Source organism: Tenrec ecaudatus, chromosome 3 (assembly GCF_050624435.1).
Source record: "Tenrec ecaudatus isolate mTenEca1 chromosome 3, mTenEca1.hap1, whole genome shotgun sequence".
Classification (NCBI taxonomy): Eukaryota; Metazoa; Chordata; class Mammalia; order Afrosoricida; family Tenrecidae; genus Tenrec; species Tenrec ecaudatus.
The window spans coordinates 188,644,914-188,666,029 of NC_134532.1; positions in this window are offsets into that span (position 1 = coordinate 188,644,914).

Genomic DNA, 21,116 nt, shown 5'->3' on the forward strand with positions numbered 1-21,116 from the left:
GCAAGAGGAATGGCATTGCATTCATTGTCAAATAGGACATTTCTAAACCAATCTTAAAGTACAACACACCTTCAATGGACTCCAATCAGTGCAATTATTATTCAAAGGTATGCAACAACCAAATTAGAATGTGATGAAGAAATTGAAAAATTCTATCAATGTCTTCAGTCAGAAATTGATCAAACATGCCATCAAGATGCTATCATAGTTATTTAGTAATTGGAATTCAGGAACTGGAAACAAAGAAGGAACAATAGTTGGGAAATCTTGTCTTGGTGATAGAAAAGGAGTGGTAGATGGCATAACCGAATTTTACAACAACGGTGACTTGTTCATAGCTAATACCATTTTTCAACAACCCCAAAGGCAACTATACATGTGGATTTCTCCAGATGGAATACACTGAAATCAAACTGACTAAATTTGTGAGATGATGGAGAAGTTCAATATCAGACCAACCCCTGATTGGGAATATACCATCAATTATTTATATACAAGTTCAAGTTGAAACTAAAGATTTTAAAACAAGCCATTGAGAGGCAAAACATGACCTTGAGAAAATCCCACGCGAATTGTGAAAATATCTCAAGACCACATGGGATGCATTGAATACTGATGAAAGAAGACCTGATGGGCCGTGGGTGGACACTACCATGTTCATTCAAGAGGAAAGCAAATGGTCCTTAAAAAGGTAGGCAAGATATAAATTATCAAAGCATATATCGGAAGAGATTCTGGAATTTGCTCTTAAATATAGAGTAGCTTAGGCAAATGAAAGAAACGCTGAACTTCAAAAGCAGAATAGAAAATTTCAAAGGTCAGCTCATGAAGACAGAGTGAAATTATGAAAGGTGCAAACACCTAGAGTTAGAAATCCAAAAAGAAATCACCCAGCATATCTTAAAGAACTAAAAAAATAATAATCCTTGAGTTACAAGCTTGAAAAAAGCTATGGGCAAAATACTAACTCATATAGGAAGCATAAAAAAGGAAAGAATATTATATAGAATTACTGTACCAAAAATAACTAGTCCACAATCTATCGTTTCGGGATTTAGCATATGTGTAAGGACAAATGATGCTGAAATAAGAAGCTTAAACAGCACTTAAAAAGCATTAGGAAAAAAACCCCAAAAAACAAAAGTATGGCTTCAGAAATTGATGGAACACCCATTGAAATGTGTCGGTGAGCTGAAAAAGCTCCAGAGGCACTCATTTGTCTATGCCAGGAAATTTGGAAAACAGCTACTTTGCCAATTGACTGGAAGAGATCCATACTTGTGCCCGCTCAAAGGAAAGGTGACCCAACAGAATTCTCAAACCATAGAACAATATCATTGATACTACATTCAAGTAAAATTTTGTTTTATATCATCCAACAACAGCTGCCACAACATATTTACAGCTAGTGACAGAAGGTTAAGCCAGAGTCAGAAGAGGTTAAGGAACCAGGGATAATTTTGCTGATATTAGATGGATCTTAAAGCAGAGAACACCAAAAAGATAATGATAATCTGCACATAACCTAGAGAAAATGGGAATCCCAGAACACATTATTGTGTTCATTTGGAATTTGTACATAAATCAAGAGGCACTTCTGTGAACAAACAGAAGAAAATACATAGTTTAAAATTAGCAAAAATGTGTGTCAGTGTTGTATTTTCTTATCATATATGTTCAGTCATTCAGTATATATGCTGAGCAAATCATCAGAGAAGGTGGATTTTATGAAGATGAATGTGGCATCAGGTTTAGAAGAAGGCTTATGAACAACCAGTGGGAGGCACTTGATACAACCTTGCTTTCTGAAAGTGAGGAAGAATTGAAGCACTTGCTAAGGAAGATTAAAGATTGCAGCCGTCAGTGTGCATTATAATTCAATGTCAAGACCAATATACTCAGAACTAGACCAATGGATAACATGACAAATGGAGAAAAAAATGAAGTTTTCATGGATTTTGTCTTTGGTGAATCCATAACACATGCTTATTGAAGAATCAGTCAAGATATAAAAAGAGACTTTGAATTTAGGTAAATGTGCTGCACAAGACCTACTTAGATTATTGAAGAGCAAGTTTGCCACTTTGAGGACTTAAAGTGCCTGACCCAAGCCATGGTAGTCTGCATTGCAACATATGCATTTGAACTTTGGACGTTGTATAAGGAAAACCTCAGAACAGTGGTTCGCAACCTTTCTAATGCCACAACCCTTTAATACAGTTCCTCATGTTATGGAGACCCTCAACCATAAAATCATTTTGTTGCTACTTCATAACCAATTTTGCTATAGTCATGAATTGCGTGACCCCTGTGAAAAGGTCTTTCGACCCCCAATAGGGTCGTAACCTCTGCCTTCGAATAATCAAACATTTGAATTGTAGTGCTGGAGATGAATATTGACATTATTGTGGATTGTTAAATGGAGAAAACTATCTGTATTGTAAGAAGGAAAGCCAGAGTGCTCCTGAGAGTCAAGGATGTCAAGACTTTGTGTTGCACCCTTTGGATATGTTTTTAGGAGAGAATAGTCCTTGGAGAAAGACATCATACTTGGTAATGTGAAAGGGCAGCGACAAAAAAGGATGGTTCTTCATGAGACCAATGGACACAGTGGCTGCATCAATGGGCTCAGAACAATAGGGAGGTGGCAAAGAACTGTGCACTGTTTTGTTCTGTTGTGCAAAAAGTACTATCAGTCGCACTTGTCTGAATGACTAAATGTCACATAACAACAATGATAGTGAAGATACATTGAAAATAGTCATTTTGGATGAAAATGATAAAGGAAAAAGGAAGAAACATTAACTGGAAAACATGGCCATGCTGATAAACATGAAGCTGGAGATAGCATAAAGGAATTTGTGTGATCAATGACCTCTTCATTGTAAATACAAGTATGCTTATCCAGATGGAATCCATAGTAATAGAGAATAAGGAAACTTAATATCAACAGTCAGAGCAAAGCCACCTGTGGAACAGATCATCAATTTCAAGGAAACCCTGCACAGTCCTGTGCCATCCACCACTTGCCTGTCATTTTGTGGTACTGTGGTGGTTTGTGTGTTGTTATGATTTTGGAAGCTACGCCACTGGTATTACAAATGTCAGCAGGTTCACCCTAAGAACAGACAACAAAGAAGGAATCAGATGTCATCCTTGGAGGAAGTTGTCTCTGAAAACTTTCAGTTATAATAAATTCAATTAAATCATGTTTAATATGTTACCAGGAAGAAAAATAATTTTACTCAAATAAAATATATATCAAGTATGATGAAGATGGAATGATGTAGAAATGTAAAAATATAAAACTCTTCATACCAACCCAGGAAGATTCACAGAAATAATTTCACCATTCATATCTATGCTATTGAGGAGGCAATGAGATAGTCATGCAAGAAAATGGGAATAATTCAGTGGTTAAATTCTTCCCACTTTCGGGATGCAATGGATTCTGGGTTTTAGAAGCAAAAACTGAGAGAAGAATATTTTCATGTCTATGTAACTTCCAGAGGGCATATTTTTATAATTGATAGAAGAAATAAACATAATTAAAGTCCAATTGAATGGTTCTATAACTGCATGGATTTGGGGATATGCATGTCACACGTGCATGTGCATATATTCATTTTTCACTGTCTTGAGCATTAAAAGTAATGCATCGCTCTCATATACATCTACTCTGAGAAATACATTACAAAATATCTAGCAAATAATAATGATCTAAAATTGCCTGCAATTAGGTATTTACACAATAATCCATAATGACACCAATAGCGTCTGTATGTAGCATAGAGTGAGCATTGCACAGCATGGCAGTGATTAGGTATTTACATAATAGTGAAAATCAGCTCCGAAGAAACCACCCCAGACTATCAACTAAATAAAGCAGGTTTCAGAAACTTTAATTTACTATTTGCTAAATTTTGTTAACTCTTGTAAATGATTATAATAAGCAGCCTTATCTTTTATCTATTTGTACTAAGCACTGTGAATCTGTGCTAAAAATCCATATCTCAGCATTATGTTCATAATTCTGGTCCTCTTTTAGAAACATGCCTAAAAAGAATAATTTGAATTAACTTTCTCCAATGCCTCATTTTTTTTATTCTTCCACTTCTTTTTAATACACTGCTGCTACCCTATCAAGTCTATTATTTTATTAGACCACTAAGCAATGTTCCCTCTTGCTGAAAAATCAAATGATTTATTCTGAGCTCTCATCTAACATGAACTATCAGCAGTTAATACATTTGATCACCAGACTACTTCTCTATTCATATTCATAACTGATCTTTTAGGATTCCATACTTTCCTCCATAATTGGCACCTCCTTGAAAATCCCCCTTGCAGGCTTTTCCTCTCACTGATGTTACTATTGGAAAATCAAAGGTTATCGTTAAATTCTCTTTTCTATCATCAGTAACACAAAATGTAATCTTTTTAAGTCTTTTGATTGGAAAAATATTTCTAATTCTGTAACCATTTTTTATGTCTGAATTTCACATGTGAACAATATCTGCCTTCTTGAAATTTCCAGTTGGATACTTTCGGGGTATTTCAAACTTAATCTATTTAAGAAAACATTACTTATATTCAGTTCTACCACAATTTTTCTCTTTAGCTTTTTTATATCCATAAACACCACTTTAAGAAGTTTATCAGCTCCAAAATATAATATTCATTCATCTTTAACTTTTTCTTTTTACAAAGTACATGAAAAATATTCCAAAATATTTTTGGCACTGATAGAGTTTTCCTTTTCATGACCAAAAATATAGGGTTTGTACCAAAAGACATAGAAAAAATTCAAAGAAAGAAAGAAGAAAATAATAAGGAAAGAGTGTACAGGTAGAAAATTAAGAACGATAGGAAACAGGAAAAGCTAGAATTAATGTTAAAATGAAAAAGAAAGAAAAATAATAGTGAATTCCTTCTACATAAAGAAATAATTTGACATCAAAAGTGTGCTTATTCCCAACCCCAAAGTTGTGGCTTCACAAATAACAGCTGGACACACGTGCTCGGGTTTTCTCCAGCTGGTGTTATAGAAAGCAAGTCACATGACTGCGAGATATCTGTATCAGGCCATTAAACATCCAGACAATTGAATTGTCTTCTTTTCATTCTATGGTCCTTACAATCTCCCAAAATTTCCCATAAGAAGTGAATGTGGAACAGAACCTCTATGGCAAACATATTTTAGGATATTTTATTCTTTAAAGTGAAGTAGAAATGATAATTATGTTTAAAATTCTTCTGAATTTTGGTAGTATGAGTCAGAATCCTAGAGAGTTAGCATGTCTGAGACAATGAAAAATCTTGCTCTTAGTTGACGTAGCTGAAGGCCATACCTGACCAAGCAACTCATGCAAGTATACATTTCGTGACTCAATCAATTAAATGTCTCTTGCTAGTATTCTGCACAATAAACACACTATCCTTGCATGAAATTGCCATGACCTCAACTCACAGTCACTCATGTGTTTTTAATAAACTTAATCTCACTGCCATCAAGTCAGTATGGGCTCATATAATCCTATAGCATAGGGGAGAACTACCCCTTGAAGTGGTTTCAAACAGGTGACCTTGCAGATCGCAGCCCAACGCATAACCATTAAGGTGTGTTATTTGTTAATTGAAATAATAAATAAAATTGTCCATTTATGCAACAAATTTCATGATCCTAGCATGAGGTCACACTTTTCAAGACTCTTTTCTACAGCTTCTCCTTTATCTAATGAGCTGCTACGTTTGGAAGACTCCAAATGTCAAAACCCACAATCCCTTTTTTGGCCGGCCTTGGACATCTCACTTATTCATTCTCACAAGTAAGTTTTCTCAGTTTGCATTTTGTGGACTGACGTAATGTAAAGAATGATGCAAAGTGAAGAAAACCAAAATGTTAACAGTTAGACCCATAGGTAACATCATGGTCAATGGAGAAAATACTGAAATTGTCAAGGATTTCCTTTTACTTGTATCTATAATCAATGCTCATGGAAACAACTCTTAGGAGAAGAAAAGAGGAGTTGCATTGGGTAAATCTGCTGCACAAGATCTCTTTTTTATTTGTTTTTTTTATGCAAAAGGGAAGAAATTTATTGGAGCCCATATGAGAAACCCTAGAGAGGCCCAACATACTCTACTGTGTTGGCATGCCCAGCAAAGGGTCATACCATTCACTGCACCCCCATGTACCAGAGGGACTCCCCTTGAGTCAAACCCCAAAGCCCCAGGACTGGCTGGGGGTGGGGACAAGAACTCTTTAGAGTGTTGAAAAACAAGGATGTTACTTTGAGGACCAAAGTGCTTGTGCCTTAAGCCATAGTATTTTCAATGGTCTTATACATATATGAAAGCTGAACTTTGTATAAGGAAGACCAAAGAAGAAAGGGTGCATTTGAATTGTAGTGGTGTTGGTGGTGAAGAAGATCGAAAGTACTATGAATTGCTGAATAAACAAATAAATCTGTCCGCAAAGAAGGCGCCTTAGAGGCAAGGATAGCAAGACTTTCTCTCTGGTATTTTGGACATATTGTCTGGAGAGACCAGTGCCTCTCAGATTTAACTTTCCGTTACCTCTGTCCAAACCACAATGAATAAAATACTGATTTAAAAAATTGATGTAAAAGAGAAATGATTGACTTTGTGTGGGAGTGAGAATTTCATAAGTTTTCACTTGTTTTAGAAGGTGAAGAAGGCAGGGGTTTGTATTGTCTATTTCGCACATATGCTTCTGTTAATCAGAAGTTTTTGTGACCTCTTAACACCATAGATGTCCTTGTTTCTGACACCTTTCTCGTGCTCTGCTCTTGTCCGGAAATGGTCTCTCCTCGCCCTTTTTACCAACCAGGCTTGCCATGACCCCGGATCTTGACGAGTAAATGAAAGTCATTTCATGGGCAAGAAACTGTTGCCAATATGCAAATGATTCAAAAGAGACAATTTCTGAGCCACAGAGAGTGGGATTACTAATTGTCTTCCTTTGTTTTAGATGTTTTTTGATCTCCAGTCTTTCTTTTTTACTTTTTTAAAGAATTACTTACAGTCTGCCTTGTAATCAAATTCAGTTATATGTATTGTATAAGATATTTGCTGACATATTTGAAATATGAAGAATTGATATTTATTATTCCAAAACCTGAATCTAATTCTAAGACTCTTATAAATTAAACACAAAGCTCAAATCCTAAAACATTACACCTCCTGGGAACCATGTCATCATATTCATAAATTAATTTAAAATTTTATGTATTTGACACACTTTGGACTTTTTTAAAACATCTCAAAATGTACACTACCAATGAATCGATATTTTTGTAGTCATACAGTTTTTAATTTTATTTTTTATTAGTTGAGATTTAATATATGCAACATATTATTCATATTTAAATCATGATGTAGAAATGTGCAATTGCTACCATACTCAGTTTCCAACCATTCTTTTCTACATGGACTCCTTAAGATCCTCTCCCTTTTACTGTCATACAGTTCAAAATTTTTATTATAAATTCCTCATTATTTAATTTCTGAAAATATCATTGATTAAGAGGTATAACTTAAAAATGTCTACATATTTGCAATCAGTATAAACTGCATTTTAATATTGTTTATTAGGTTAAAATTGATATTCTATTAAGTTCAGTATGCATAAAATCCTCAATGATTTAATGGCATTTGCTTATTAAATGCCTAGAACTTTTTTCTCCAATTTTTAAGGCTAATGGAATGCAATTCATTAAAATTATTATAGATAATTGGAAGACATTTAATCATGTCATTAAAAAGTTGATACAGAAAGGTGTATTAGTAATAATATTTTTATTGCACCAAAATACTGATCTCCTGAAATGAAAGCATTATACTACCTCCTCAAGTTTTGATTCTCTAAATTATATGATGATATTTACATTTAACAAGTAGTGATAGTTATGTCAAAATACCTTCTTTTTGCAACACCCTCATAGATCTGCTAGGAAGTGTTAGAAAAAACACTGAAGAGAGAAGAGAATAGTAAATATTAGTAAAAGTAATCATTATTGAGTACCAATTTTATTTCATGTATCTGTATTTCTTCATAACCGTACCATGCATATATATGCATACATATATATTTGTGTACATGTATGTGATGAAAGCCAAACTCACAGCTACCGAGTTAACTCTGTATCACAGTGACTCTATAGCACAGATAAAAAGTGTCCCTGGGGTTTTACAGGTTGGAAATATACATGTGAGCAGGAAGCCTCATCTGTCTCCAGAGAAACAACTGTTGGGTTGTAGCTAGTAAGGAGTAGCCCGGTGTATAAGTTACTAGTTATCTAGTCTATTGTGTACACATCTTTCTCTATAAAGCAAGTCAAGAAATCAAGTGATATATTGCATTGTATAAATCTACTTCAGAAGACCTCTTTAAGTGTTGTAAAGCAAGAATGTTACTTTGAGGACTAGATGTGCCATGTCTAAATCATGTTATTTTCAATTACCTCATAAGCATAAGAAAGTAGGGCATTGAATAACAAAGAAAAAAGAATCGATGCCTTTAAGTTATAGTATTAGCAAAAGAACTATGGACCAGCAAAGGAACAAATTCATCTATATTGGAAGTGCTGTCAAAATGCTCCTTAGAAGTAAGAATGGTAAGAATGGTCATCTCAAACACTTGAGACGTAAGTCAGAAGAGATCTGTCTCTGAGGACATCATGCCTGGTAGAGGGGCAATGAAAAAGAGCAAAACCCTCATCAAGGTGGAATGACCCAGTGTCTTATCCAGTGGCTTCAAACACAGGAAACATTGTGAGCATAGTGCAGGGCTAGGAATGTTTCCTTGTGTTGGAACTAGCTCCAAGGCACCTCACAACAATAATAACAACTACGGATATAATACAATCTACATTTGAGCAAAATATGTTTAGTTTTAATGCATCTTTACAATCTCTGCCTCTTTGAGAATGAACCACTGTATGTTAAAGATATAAAGCTTAAAATTACATAAATAGTGGGAAAAATTTCATTTTCATATATATTTTTAAAAGGAGAGATTATTCCAGAAGATACATACTATAGTACAGTGCATTACTTCCATGGCTCTTCTAGCCATAGTCTTTGCTTTCCCACATGCCCACAAATGCAAATTAGGTGAATGAAATGCAAATGAAGGGAATGGAAATTTTTGCTTTACCATTAGGTTTAAATTAAGCCATCTCAGAAGCAGGAATGAGTGACACTCCTCATTAGCAATCAAGGAAAAAAAGCCAGGAGTAAAGTATGTCTTCAAGCCCTGAAATCCCTGCGCACTGAATCTCTATATTCAGGATGACAGAGCTATGACCCCAGAGGATTGGGGGAGCATCAGCAGCAGAACCAAGTGTCATTACCTGCGACACAATAGGAAACTTACGAATCCACCAAATGCATTGAGTGCCACTGAGAAGGAGGTTTGTTTATAAAGTACCTCAGGAACTTAACAGGTATTCTGCCGGCTGACCTTTGTGAGCAACTTTTGGCTGATGCTGGTGGAGGAAGAACCCTGGTGTCAGTGCTGGTGTGTTGTACTGTGATCCACAAGGTCAGCAGTTTGAAACCACCAGTCACTGCTCATGAGCAAGAGTAAGTGTTCTACTCCCATACACAGTTAGTTTCAGTTTTAACCATTTCATTTGGACGCTGAGCCTACACCAACTCGACGGAAGTGATTGAGCATGGCCATTTATGGACAGGACTGAAGGAGCTTTATAAGACTTGGCTAAACACACCAGACGCCTAGGATTTGCATGGATGAGTGACTGAGGATAAAATTAAATTTACCAGCAGGTATGGCTGAGGAATAGCATTCCTCATTAGAAGAGCTACCGTATATATTCGTGTATAAGTCGAGTTTTTCAGCACAAACAATGTGTTGAAAAGCAGGGGTTCCACTTATACAAGGGTCAGTGGTGTGAATGGATGTCAAGCCCGACTGACAAAAGGAGGAAATATCATGAAGCCTGACATAGAGTTAACAGCAAAGTGGGTTCGAGATGCATGGGAAGACATTCCAGAAGACAGGGTGTGACGTGCTTTCCAGAAATGTAGTATTAGTAATGCTATGGATGGCAGTGAAGACTGCGCTTTGTATGAAAATGACAGTAGTGATGGTGATGACGGCGATCTCAGTGAGGACAGCGTCTATGATGACCTCACACCAGCTGAAGCTCTGCATTGGGATATGGATGATGATGAGGAATCCAGTTTTGAAGGATTTTAACTCTTTACATTTTAGCTTGGTTGCAGATTGAGTTCAGGGAATAGTACTCTTAAGGTGTCATTGTTGATACCTTATTGTTTTTGTTGAACCTATTTTCCATCTACTGTACTGGTTTACTAATAATGACTTGTTCTTTTATTTATGTTTTTAATTTACAATAAATATTTAAATACATTATCCAACTGTCTGAATTTTCAGTAATTTTATTTTCATTTGTTTTGATTACTGAAACTCACCAATAGCTTCTGCATTTGCCACCCTAGGCTTATACTTGAGTCAATCAGTTTTTCTGGTTTCACAGGTAATAATTAGGTATCTCAGCTTCTACTTGGGTTGGCTTATATTCGAGAATATACGGCATATCCTGAGCATTTCTTTTCCTGACTTGTAACCCTTAGGATGCAAGTCATGGTTTTAATAGTGTCCTAAAATTACAAAAGCTGAAAAATGAACAAACGGGACAGAAGAAACAATGGGTTTGATATTCATGAAGATTACTACATATGCCATCTACAACGAGAAAATGAACAAATCCATCTTTGAACAAATCCATCTTTGAAGGAATTAAAATGAAGTGTACCTTAGGAGTAAGGATGATTGAAATATCTTCTTCATTGCTTTGGACACTTTATAGGAAAAGAAGGAAGGAAGGAAGGAAGGAAGGAAGGAAGGAAGGAAGGAAGGAAGGAAGGAAGGAAGGAAAGGAGGAAGGAGGGGAGGAAGGAAGGAAGGAAACAATCCTTAGAAAGGATACTGTATGTGATGAAACATTCGCCCAGTAAAATGATGGAAATACTCAGTGAGATGTATTGAATCAATAGCAACAACATATCAAAATATCCAAAGTTCAAAATGTCAAAGATTACCAAAGGTAATTCAGAAGCAGGAATATTTCATAGTGTAATATGAGAGTAAGTAAAAAGTGCTACCAAATCATGTTGTTCATCTTGTTAGGCACCAACTCAGAGACACTAAGGATAGCAGAAGGGAATTCTGCCTGGTCCAATGTCATGGTCAAGGATATTACTGTGTTTCAACATAGCTTGCAGCCACTGTGTCCATCTCTGTTCCTCAGGACCTTCATCTACTTCACCCAGCATTCTGCTCTTATCAAGGAACTGGTCTTTCCTGATATTGTTATTGTTAGGTGCCATCAGTTCAAATATGACCAATATCAGTTCAAATATGACAACGTAACAGACCACTGCACACAGCACACAATCCTCTCAAAGTTTCCTGGGCTTGAGCCATTTGTTGCATCCAGTAGCTCAATCCACTTCCTGACGGCCTTCCTCCTTTTTACTACAGCTCTGTTTTACCAAATATAATATTTTTCTCCAGGACTGGCCTCCTCTGCTATCATGTCCAAAATCTGTAAGACCAAGTCTTACTATCTTTGTCTCTGTGGAGCACTCTGGCTGTCCTTTTGCCAAGACCGATCAGTTGGGTTTTCAACAGTCCATGATACGTCCAATCTTCCTTTCCAGCTCCACCATTTGAGTGCACCAGTTCCCCTTCTGTCTTCCTTATTCACTGTCCAGCTTGCACACGCAGCTGAGACCAGTGCAAGTGCCATGGCCTGGTTTGGGAGCACTTGAGCCCTCAAAGTGGCATTCTTGTACTTCAGTACATAATAGATGTCAAGTGTGACAGATGTGCCCAAAGTGGCGCAACATTTGATTTGTTGACTGTTGCTTGCATGAGATTTGATTTTGGATCCAGGCAAGATGGGTTCCTTGATAAATTCTTGATAGGTGTTCTTCATTTATCATAATGCTCCCTTTTGGTCTAGTTGTGAAGAATTCTTTCTTTCTTTTCATTGAGATGCAATCATACTAAAGGCTGCAAACTTTGATATTAATTCAGAAGCACTTGAAGAACTCCTAGATTTCAGCACGCAAGGCTGTGTCACCTGTACCCTGCAGGTTGTTATAAGTCATCTTCAAATCCTGAGGCTGTGTTATTCATCATAGTCCAGCTTCTTGGATTATTTACTCAGCATCCAGATTGAATCCGATGATGAAAGAATACAGACTTGTCAAACTCCCTTCTTGATTTTAAACCATGCAGTATTTCCTTGTTCTGTTAAAATGACTGCCTCTTGGTCCGTGCATCAATGCTAAAGAAGCACAATATAATAATCTAGAATACTTATTTTTTCTCAAAATTATCAATAATCTTTCATTATCCACATTGTCCAATGCCACTGTAAATATATTCTGGTATTTGCTGCTGAGGAGAGTTATAGTTCTGGAGTTTTTGATGTGAGCATTTTGATCCTGTCTCTGTCTGACATTTGCTTTCTGGTGAGCCTTTGGGTGACATGCATGTGTTTTGGAGACTGCTGTTGATGACTCTGCTACACATGCAGACTGAACTGCTTTTAAACCAGTTAGGTAGGTAATCACTGTTTGATTCTGTCATATATTGTCTGTACCCAATAATTTTTAAATTCCACATCATTATTTTTATTGGTCAGCATCACTTAAGTATGTTTTTCTGTGCACTCTAGACATCCACATACAATCTGTCAATGGAATTATTATGACAATTTCCAGGGAACTTGCTGGTCACATAAAGCTCAGAGGATACACCTTCAAGGATGTTTCCAGGATAATAAATAAAATATGATATACATCTGTCATATCCAAAAATTATTAAATAAACTGTTTTGGTTTTTGTTGTTAGGCTAAATACACATAATTGCATACTGCACAGAATCTTAAGTCATGTTTTCCACTTAGGAAATTAATTTTATCAACAGAATGAAGACTGTTAATAAGTATGGCTGTACTATAAGACTATATTTGATTGAGGTACTCAGAAGGGAAATATATCCAGAGCATATAATATTCCAGATGATGGTTTGTCTCAGAAAAATATAATTTTCTTTCAATTAAAACTGTTAATATTGTTTTCAGTAATCAAACTCATATAGAGGAAAAGCTCAAAATGCTAAAATGCAATTTTTCCATTTTTAAAACAAAGACTGCTTCCCTTCATCATGTTCTTTTAAAACAATGTGTATTACACTACCCATTTTGGTAAAAGATGTGTGAATTATAATCTTTGTCTTTAAAGTGAATTTTTTAGAAGTATTAAATAATAAATTTGTGTGTTTTTATGAAACAATATTCATTCTACATTATAACAAAACTTTTCTGTAGCAGTTTATTCTTGATTTATAATTTTCATATTAACATTTTTATTAAGATTACCTTTTTTTACTTAAATGTTATAACTGTAGTAGCAGATGAGCAGTGAAAAGCAATAAATACTCTAGCATTATTAGAAGAAGAGTATATCTTAGGCTGGGTTCTCCAGAGAAACAAAACAAGACACTGTGTATATTTGCGTGTGTGTGTATATATATATATATATATATATATATATATATATATATATATATATATATATAGTAATGTGGCACAACATTTGATTTCTTGACTATTACTTCCATGATATTTGATTTTGGATCCAAGCAAGATAGAATCCTTCACAACTTCTTGACAGAAAGAGGGTGAGTGATTGATTTATATATCAAGAAAATGATTCACACAGTTTAAGAAGCAGACCAATAAAAATAAAGGCATCTTCCAAAGAGATAGGTCAGATGCTAAGATGGGCAGCAGATGAGAACCAAATCGGCAGGGAAACCACACGCTTGTGGCTGAAGAAGCAGGTGAATCCAAGGTCAGCAGGTTAGGGGACAGGTAAGATGGCAGACCCATCATCACTCTTAGGATTGGCAGGACACATCTAAAGAATGGGAGGTCTGTGATCCAGATGCAAGATTCATACCCCGCAGAAAGCAAGTCAGTTTTACTCGAACATGCACATATATATAAAATAGGCCACACCCCAGATGAAATCCCTTTTTAATTGCATTAGGTCTGTGAACTCACCTTCTTATATATAATACAGTGAACTGAATTTATGAATTTATTATTTTCTAATTGAATGACTTTTGAAAATAATTTTGGAAACTACCAAAAGAGTGTCAAATATTTCGGTCTGTTTAATCCATGAAGTTTTAAGCATCCTCTTTTTTTTTTTCCTAACCCTAACCCTAACCCTAACCCTAACCCTAACCCTAACCCTAACCCTAACCCTAACCCTAACCCTAACCCTAACCCAACCCTAACCCTAACCCTAACCCTAACCCTAAGCATCCTCTTATCATTTTTTAAAGATGCATTTTACTTATATGATAAAGGGGTCACAGTCTTTGTGGGATATTGAGTTAAGTATTAAATTGGTAACTGGGACATCAGCATTGCAAATTCTTGTCCACTTTAACGGGTAGAGATGAGGTGGGTGCTAGCTCAAAGTCTTATGCCTTGAACACCCTATGGAGTAGCTCTATACTCTCCTACAAGGATTATATGAGTCAGAATGGACTCAACAGCAGTGGACTTTTATGTTACACACTAGTGGTTACCCATGGATCTACATTATGAAAGATCAGCAGTTGAAAACCACCAGCTGCTCCATGGGGGAATTTCAGGGCTTTCTACTCTCCTTAAGAGGTACAGTCTCAGAAACTCACTGGACAGTTCTATACTGTGACTATGGGTTGGCATTAATTCAGTGGAAGTGTTTGCTTTTTTATTGTTAATCTTGAAAGTATCCTTAAAAATCATTTCTAAACTTTCAAAGTGTCACCCTAATTAAATAAGTTGTGGTTATTGGTGTTGAGTTAGTACCAACTCACAGACTACCTACGCACAACAGAAAAAACACTGTCTGATCTTGTCCTACCTTCACTCTTTTATTATTTTATCATCCATTGTTGAATCCACTAAGTTAAACCATTGTCTTGATGATCTTCCTCTTCTTCACTGACCTTCTACTTTACAAAGCATGAAGTCCTTTTCCAGGGACTTGTTTCCTCCCATAACATGATGAAAATATGTGAAGTAAAGGTTCTCCATCTTTGCTTCTAAGGAGCATTCTAGTACTCTTGCCAAACAAATTTTACCCAATATAATGCATTGTTTGATTACTTGACTGCGGCTTTCATGAGCATTTATTGTGGATGCAAGTTAAATGAAATTCTTGACAACTTCAATCTTTTCTTCATGTCTCATGATGTTATTTGTGAAGATTTTTTTTCTTTCCATTGAGTTGTAATGCCTAAAGAAGTCTGAAATCCTTGATCTTCATCAGCCAGTACTTCAAGTCCTCTCACTTTCAGCAAGCAAAATCATGTCATTTGCATATTGCAAGTTTTAAATGCACCTTCCACTACTCTGGTTCCACATTCTTCTTCATCTAATCCAGCTTTCAGGATTATTTGATCATCATAGAGGTGTATATGTTTGTTGAAAGGATACGTTTCCTTGTTCTCTTCACATAACTGCCTTTTGTTGCATGTACGAGTTCTGCAAGAGCGCAATGAAGTGTTCTAGAAGTCTCATTCTCCCCAAGGCTATTCAAATTCTGTAGTAGCCCATGAACTTTAATGCCTTAGCATTGTTAGTAAACTACAAGTAAATATCTCTCTGGTATTCTATGCTTTCTTCCAAGATCCATCTGAAGTCAGCAATGATATCCTCTGATCAACATCCTCTACTGAATCCGGCCTGAACTTCTGGCAGCAACCTGACAATGTTGCAACCACTGTTAGATGATCTGCAGCATAATTTTATTGTTCTATAATTTGAGCATGTTGTTGGTTAGCCTTTCCATGGAAACAGATATAAATATGGGCCTTTTCAGTCAGTTGGCCTAGTAGGTGTCTTCCAGATTTCCTGGGATCAAAAGAAAATGAAAATAATACATAGAGTCACTGTATTAAAATGAACTACTCCAAATTCCATCATTTCAGTATGAAGAACTTGAGCAGTTGAGTTAGAAACAATGTAACTGCAAGAAGAAATTCAAGCTGCACTGAAAGAACTGGATAAAAAACAAGGTTCCAGGAAGTGATGGCATACTTACTGAAATGTTTCAAGAAGCTGAAGAAGCACTGGAAGCATTCACTTCTTTATGCCAGGAAATTTGGAAGATTTCTACTTGGTCAACTGACTGGAAGAGATTGATACTTATGCTTATTCCAAAGAAAGAAGATGATCCAACAGAATATTCAAATGATATAACAATATCATTAATGTCACATTCATATACAATTGTGCTAAATATCATCCCCAAACAGTTGCAGAAGTCCCTTGACATAGATATGCCAAAGGTTCAGGGTAGATTCAGATGAAGACTTGAACAAAGAAAATCATTCTATGAACAAAACAAGAGGCTACTTCATGGTTTAAAATCAGTAAAGGTGTACATCAGAATTTTATTATCTTAATATACTCATTTAATGAGTCTGCTGAGTGAATAATCAAACAAGGTCGCTTATATGAAGAAGACTGCAGTATCAGAATTGAAGGAAGGCTCATTAATAATCTGCTATACGCAGATGACCCAATCTCGCTTGCTGAAAATGAGGAGGACTTTAAGCAATTATTGATTAAGATCAAGTATTGTGTCTTTCAATATGAATATGCTGCACAAGACATTTTTAGAGTACTGAAAAAGCAAGGATGTTCCTTTGAGGATTAAGGTATGACTGGCCCAAGCCATCATAGATTCAATTGTCTCATATGCATGTGAAAGTTGGACAGTGAATAAGGAAGACTGTAAAAATAGAAGAATTTGAATTGTGGTGCTGGAGAAGAATATTGAAAATACCATGGAATGCTTGAAGGACATGCTGATGTACCTTTGAAGAAGTACTGCGAGAATGTTTCTTGAAGGTAAGGAAGAAGAGACTTTGTACATATTTTGGACATGCCAGTGGTGATTAGATCCTGAAGAAGGGCATCATGACCTGACAGTATGACTTCAACAATAGCTTAGGACTGAGTAGTGTTTTATTCCATTGTGCACATGGTAACTATGTGTTGGAACTGATTAGATGACATCTAATATTTTTACCATTAAGAGCAAGTTTGGAATCAGCTCATTTTCCTTTTTTCCCTCCCCCTTCCGGAACCCAAGTGGAAGGCGCATTTTGAGAATGATGAGGCAACGAATGTATAAGGGTGCTTTACTCAATTTATGTATGGATGGATTGTGATAAGAGTTGTATGAGCCCCAATAAAAAGATTTGTTTTTAAAAAAAGATACTATTTGAAAAGGCAAAGAAAGAGAGCAAGCTTGTTTGTTTGCTTTACTAAATTAACTGTATTATTATTATTGGGGGCTGTTACAATTTTATAACAATCCATCATTCAATTGCATTAAGCACACTTGAGCCCTAGTATCAAATCCTCTCTTTTCTTCCTTTCCCTATCCTCCCACCATCTTGAATCCTTGATCAATTATATATGATTGTTGTTATTTCATGTCTTAAACTGTCCATTGCCTCCATTCCCACACATTTCTGTTATTTGTCCCACTTGGGGGGATGGGGTCTAGATATCCAACCTTGTGATGTGTTCCTACTTTCTCCCCCTACTCTCAAGATATTGCTACTTCCACTACTGCTCCACAGAGTTGTATTTGTCCTGAATTGCATGTGTTGAGAGCTCTTATCTGTACCAATGTGTGTACTCCAGTCTAGCCGGATTTGTAAGGTAGAACTGGGTCATGGTCGTTCGGGTGAGAAAGCATTCAGGAACTAGAGAAATGTTTTTCCTCAGTGCCACACTGCACCCTGGTTGAATCGTCCCTTCCTTGTAACCTTTTGGTAGGGGGATATCCAACTGTCTACAGATGGGTCCCCCACCCCTCTTTTGTATTGATATAATTGTTTGTCTTGGATCTTTTTATACCTGATACCTGATCCAATCAGAACCTCATGATCACACAGGATTGTATGCTTCTTCCATGTGGGTTTATTTCCTTTCCTGTTAGATAGTTGCTTCTTTAACATCAAGTCTTTAAGACCCAGACACTGTATTTTTTGATAGCTGGACACCATCCTCTGTCTTCACTTTTGCTTATGTACCCATTTTGTCTTCATTGATCATGTCAGGAAGGTGAGTATCAAAGAGCTGACAACCACTTGGATCATTTCTTTCTTTCCTTCTTTATAATGACCTTTTGTTTTCTTCATGACTGCTGTTCCTGATGTTCTCCCACAGCTCATCATATCTGCTGTCTTTAGTGTTCAATATGTCAAATCTGTTCTTGAGACGGTTTGGACATTCAGGTGGGATAGATTCAAGGTTGCATTTATCTCTCAGACTTATTTTTCTTCAGCTTCTACCGGAACTAACTAGGAGAAATTGGTCTGTTCTGCAGTCAGCCCCTGGCCTTGGTTTATCTGCTGTTTTAGAATTTTCATTATCTCTTACCACATATTATGTTAATTTTATATCTTTGCATTCCATATGGAGATATCTATCATGATATTCACCATTTGTATTGTTGAAAAAATATATTTTCAATGAATAATCCATCTTGAAAGGTTCTATCATGTGGTCTTCAGCTTTATTTCTTTCACCAAGACCTGCTTTTACACTATAATCACCAGGAATTCCTAATGCATATTGATTTAATATTTATTTAATACCAGTTTGAATGATTTTGTGGAAGCCTTTAGTTTCCTCATTCCTGGCTTATGTGATTGATTTTTAAATTTGAATAACAGGCATATTAACTGGTGTTCATAGGTATTATCCATTGATTGACATTGTTACATTTCAGGCTAGATCTTGAAATATTATTTTTTAAATGTATTTTTCAATTATCGCAGCACCTTTCTTCTTAGACAATATTTTCCATATAATTGTCTGAGTCAAAATGTCTGATTATTTCTAATCACTCATATATCATATATCACATTTCATTCTTTTCAAATTCTTATTTTCCTATATTCATTCATTCATTTTTATAATCATACCTTATGATCATGAATGGATACTTCCAGCTCTTTCTTCACTTGAGTTAAGCCATACAGTTAAGGAATGTTCCGATGATTCCACTCAATCCATGCCATTAAAATGGATCTACTTTGAAAAGGCAGTTCTTTCCCAAGTGTATTTTCAGGCCCTTATGACTTTCAATGCTCACCTTAGAGTTCAATATCAGCAGACAAGTTTCCACTATAATTCACAGAGTTTAAACTGATTTATTAATTTTACAATAGATTTTTGGGTCCTTTTTTCCTTGTCTTAATGTGGAATCTCTGCTTAAACCTGTTGTCTTAGGCTGTTACCTCAAGGAGCAAAATGATTGAGGGGCTCGTGAGTGTGTCTGTGTGTAGAGATAGCAATAGAGTTGATGTGAAGATAGAGATGTTATTGTTTCTTATTAGTTCCCTTCAGCTTTACTCCAATTCTGAGTTCCCCGTTGTATAAAAGAAAAAAACTGCCAAGTCATGTGCCGTCCTCATAATTGTTGCTATGTTGACACTATCTTGTGGAAAAAGGTTTATCTCAAGAGAATGGCGCACATGGCTGCCGAGTCAGATACTTTCCTAGTCTGAGCAAGCTCCAAGGTCCTACTATTCAGCTAGAGGCTTGTCCTGACTCGTGTACCTGTGGGAGTTGATGAACCCAAGAGTGAGGTATTGGCTGTGGAATTGAGTGAATCCAAGTTTATCATAGGAGTTCTGCTGGCCATAGGTTTTGTTGTTGGGCTGCAATTCTCAATGATGGTAGTTCGAAACCACTAATCCCTCTGTGGCAGAAAGACAGTGCTAGCCCCATAAACAGTTACAGGATTGGAAACTCCCAACAGTGATTCTACCATGGCCCAGTAGGTTCGCTCTGAGAGGGCATTGACTGGGTATTGGTGAATTCTGGTTAGAGTTAAAGATAACCATGTCAAGCTTGTGGCTAATGAACCCCACAGAAATATGGCAGGCCATTGGCTCAAGTTCATAAAACTTAGGTAACAACTAAATGTTGAATCCAGACCTAGGAAAAAGCAAAACAGTTTTTCCAAGATATCTGTTTATTTTGGAAGCAAGGAGACTTTCAAAGACACTTTCTTTCAATAGACAGATTGGTAATTGCAAATCTACGTATGAGAGTGATTATATTATGCTAGGTCACATCGTGAGAAATCAATAAATCTTAACAACTAAGAATCCAGGGTCACCTAATGTGACAGAAACCTTAACAATCACATTTGTGTACCATAGGTGTCCCTGCTGGTGTTTGAAATACCAGTGACATGTTTTCCACCATCAGAGAAAACACCAAGCAACTACAGAACAACAAAACGACAGACAACTGGTTGAAGTGAATTAACAGAATATATAAAATGAAGGATTTTATACATTCCAGAGAATTCATCAAAGAGTCCTACACCTGTGAAGAGGAATATATATTTTGACCATTATGTAAGGTGTTAATACGCAAGACAAATTGCCAAATTTCAATTTGAGTGAGTTAGAAACTTCATTTTCAATTTATATCAATTCCCATTTAGAAATTGTACACAATTATATTTAATATTTTATTTCTATAGTAAATGTTATATCTTTGGCTATATCACCCCATATTATGAATTATTAAAGTTAGTATGCTCATTGTGCACAGAAATAACTGACCAAGTAATATAAATATTGATATTACTAATATTGCTATCACTATCATAATAAAAAGCCAATTGTATGTTCCATGTATAACTAAGTTTGTTTTCAAGTGCATTACTACTACACTTCCTTTTCCATTTTCTTTAGGTACTCTAAGGTCAAGTAAGCTTGAGTCTTGTCTTATGATCATGTTGATTTTTTAATGAACTTTTTCTTTCTTTATATAAGCTATTTTTGATGTCACCCCACCGCTAATTTGGTTTTCTGTCATTAATGTTCAATCTGTCAAGTATTTTCTTTAGATGTTTTTAAAATTCAGGTTGGATATGCTCAAGGTCTTATTTTAGTTCCCATGGACTTGTTTAATTTTCTTTAGCTTCA